Genomic DNA, 4,104 nt, shown 5'->3' on the forward strand with positions numbered 1-4,104 from the left:
TTCCCCTATAGGCAGGTTATTCCACCACTGTCAATTAATGGCTTTCTTGCACATTCCTCCACTGCTATCAAATACGGGGTGCTACACCAAGCACTGCATGCAGCATTCTGGCCCACTGTTCCAATCTGATATGGTAAAATTCCTGTGGTCATAACATAACTGTATCTTATCATTTGACACACTTTCACACAGAAGTTATGGCCTTTGCTTAATGACTGCCCTAATGACATGCTCTTTCTCCCCATTCAGAACATTTATGCAGGTATTCAATTCAGCTTCTGTGAGCTATGAGAATACATTTAAGAATGCCCTGAGGAGAGGCAGAATTGCTGAAGTGGTGACTATCTGTTGATGTGGTTTGCCAATAGAGTCTGCCTCCTTCACAGAAACACTCCAATGAAACTGGAAGGCAGTGAAGGCAGCTGAAGAACGCAGCATCACATGCCAACACAGGTCGTTTTCCTCTTTCAGGTAACCTGTACGCTCAGTTTAGCTGACTCCCAGCAACTGAAATGTTCATATCAGGAAGGTATTGCTCAGCTTATCAAAAATGCAAGGGAAAAAGAAAACTTTGAACTATGAACTTTAAGAACAATAGTCTTCTTTTGGAAATAAATGTGCTGGAGATGCTCCTCTGTAGGAGTGGGCATGCTCACTACAGCCAGTCAACAATAAGAAGTTAAAGGACTCCAGCCCTAAATTATTTTGTCCTCAAGCCAGAACAATAAAATTTCAGAAATTAAGTTGACAGCATCTTCAGCTCACAAATTCAAGGCTGTCACAAGACAGATGACTTGCCAAGATTGCTAAATGCACCAGTGTTTTTGCTTGTGTCTTAACCTCAATGAATGATGCTGAATGATGCATGATATTTATCTAGCAGGACACAGTAGTCACCACAAATTCCTAGAACTACGACCTCTCCCATGCTCTCACCGTGTGCTACACTCTTTCCTGGCACCAAATCTTGCAGCAGATCATAAACTCCTTAGGGCAGGTATTATATCTCTCTTGTTTTTTTTTTCCACAGTGCTCAGTATGATGACATTCTGATCTCAGCTGTCATTTCTATAGATTTCTCAAAATGTAAAGGAAGCAGGCTGGCTAAGGAGCAGCTCTGTAGGGCTGCCTTGTACTATCAAATTTGTTCAAAGATATTGATGCCAATTCTTTTGATCTGAGAATTTCACTTTATGTAATGGAAAACTGTGATGTAATGTATGACTAAAAATGTTTAAATATCTTTATTGGCATTTAAAAGAGAAATCATAGACAGATTATTCTTTCCTTTTGCCTCCCTTTTGCAATCACCAACTTCCTCTATACTCACAGCTTGTTCAGCAGAGATAGAAACAGCACCTTCCTATCATCCAGTTGATTTAAGTATTCCTTGCTGGGAAAATATAAATAAATATTTTTGAATGTCTTACAACTGTTGCATGGGTTGTGACAAAGGCCAGTGCTTTCCAACTGTCAGTACTGTGCTTACCTAATTTTTAAAATTATCAGCACAATCAAAATAATATTTGACTAGTTGCAGTTCGTGTACCAACCTGTTTATTCTGATTTTAAACTTCAGCTCCCCAGAATTTTTCCAAGGAAAGTGTCAGCTAGATCAGGCTACACATGTCCTAAGTGTGGCTTGGACAAACACTTACTGCTAGCAAAAAGGTTTACTCCTAGGCATCCCAGGGGTAACTGCTGAGCTTTATATCTGGAGCCTCTTTTAGCCACTGAGGACTATACAGGACTTCAGGAAGTTCACACATCTTGCTGTTTATATTTCAACCTGCCTAGGTGCAGACTAGTAAGGTAATTGTGCACCACGTCTCATTTTAAAAGTTGTGCTCACCACTATAACAGAAATAGTTTTCTTACTATTCAGACTCAAAAACACTAATAACATTTTCTGAAGAAGAAAAGCAATTATCAACTGAAGGAATGAGGGTACCTTTTGTAGGTTTAAACCAAACAAAGAAATAAAAAGAAAAACACAGGGGCAGAGCAGTAATGGTAATACTGTTGCAGATTCAAGACATCAGACAGATCCAGGCAATCACTTCTCATGACAAGTCTTAAGATTCAAGTGTGGACACTTAAATGTGCTGTGCTCTCAAAAGGGTTCAGAAAACCACATCTACAAGAACAAGTAGGCGGTTTCTGAAAGTAAGCAACAGTTGTTCCACTTGTTGCCAAGGACAAACAAGAAGGATCCACAAGGCAGAACGTACTTATGCTTCAAGACAGCATCTCAGGAAAACAGGGTGACAAAAGTGTGGGTCCCTCAAGATGTTCTACATACACCATGAACATTCTCCTAATGTTTGCTGCTGGCTGCACTTACATCCCAACCCCTGGTCCAGTAACCACAGCAGGCAGCATTGTAATGATTTATGCAGAAATCCACTTTCCTCTAAAACCCAAGCAAAGAAAGCTGATGAGCTGAATATCACCTTCTTTGAATGAGATCTAACACGTGTCAAAAGCAGTAAACCCTTGAGGATACTGTGATTCCTTGAACTAGGATTCCTTATCTCCTTTTGTGCACTTTCCGTTCTCTATTTTCTGCGTTCAACACAGCATGAGGCCTTGAAAAAAGATCTTCCATCCTCCAACTCACTCATCACCAACATTCACGCTTAATGCTACTTTTGAGTCATTTGTGAGTCATCTGCCAACATAAGCATAAGTTCTTCCATGATCAAAAATTTTGCGGATTAACTGAATTTGGTAGTCAGGAAAAGATGGACAGCTACTTGGTGCAGTTTTTTTACTGTCACACTGATAAGACTTTTCTCACAACATTTGTTGGTCATAAAAGGAAAATATTTGCATTTAAAACTTCTGCCATTTCTTCAATGATCTGTAAGAGAAGCACTCTGAAAATTCACTTTGAAGGATGCACTGGTAACCTTTAATGGTAGTTAGAACTGATTATTACTTCTCTGTAAGATGTGTGCCTTCCTAATTAACATAAAATCATGGATACCCAAAGTGCACCAACACATGGGAATTACAGTGGAAGCATAAAATAAAAGAATATTCATTTATATGTGTTTTTCTTGAGATTCAATCCAGAACATCATTCTTATTATGTTATTATTTTTTCTTATTCTGGAGAGACCACAAGATGCACATTTCTCCGCTACTGCTAAATTCCACAGAATTTTTTGGACTCTGTTTAATGAATGAGGGTGTATTTTCATGTAGTGTCATTGTTTTACTACTTCCCATGTTTATTTGGACAGATTCATAGCACTGGGTAAGAAAAGTATTGGTTGGCAACTGCAGTTTTGGAAGGGAAAGTAAACACATGGTGATTAGCAAACAGTAAACTCTACTGTGTTTAATTTTGGCTCCACAAAAACTAAAAACACACACACAGACAAGCACATGAACCAGAGACTATGTTCTATTCCATTCCAAGCAAGAGCATTTGTCCATACGTAGGCTCCTAACCCTGCTTAGGACAATTTCCAGGATTATGCTTTTTCCACTTTTTAAAATGTGTTTGTTCTCTAACACTGATTGCAAATGCCAATAAGGCCCTGTTGAAGAAGAGAATGGTAAGTCACCAATAAACAGTTTGTCTCTGAGATGCAAATGGAATCAGTAAACCATACAGATAAAAAGAAAAAGAAAAGAATCACAATTGTTTCTACTGTTCATAAATGAAAGAATGCAAGAATCATTTACAGAAGAATCTAGAAAAAAAATAATGAAAAGAGTGTCAATGAATTTCAAGACTAAGGATAAATACACAGCAACCACAGACGTTTCCAATTGTCATTGTTTTTCTTTTAGTACTCCCATTGCTTATTTTATTGTTTCATTACTTACCCTGGGAGTTCCTTTTTTTTTTCTTTTTTTCCCCGAGACATTCACTCTCACTACATGCAAATGTGCTGCCTTTTCTGAGAATATGACACCCAAACTTAAGTGGAATCAGTGGTCAGAGAGCAGAAGAATAGGAGCCAGAGCTGGCACCACCTACTCCTAGTTCCACCCAAGAATTCACAGCATCAGACAAGACACACATGTTTTTTCTCTGCCTAATTTCATGTGGCCCTGAGATATTTCTCGATTCAAAGTGTTGGCAATATT

The sequence above is a fragment of the Meleagris gallopavo genome, chromosome Z (genome assembly GCF_000146605.3).
Source record: "Meleagris gallopavo isolate NT-WF06-2002-E0010 breed Aviagen turkey brand Nicholas breeding stock chromosome Z, Turkey_5.1, whole genome shotgun sequence".
In the NCBI taxonomy this organism is placed as follows: Eukaryota; Metazoa; Chordata; class Aves; order Galliformes; family Phasianidae; genus Meleagris; species Meleagris gallopavo.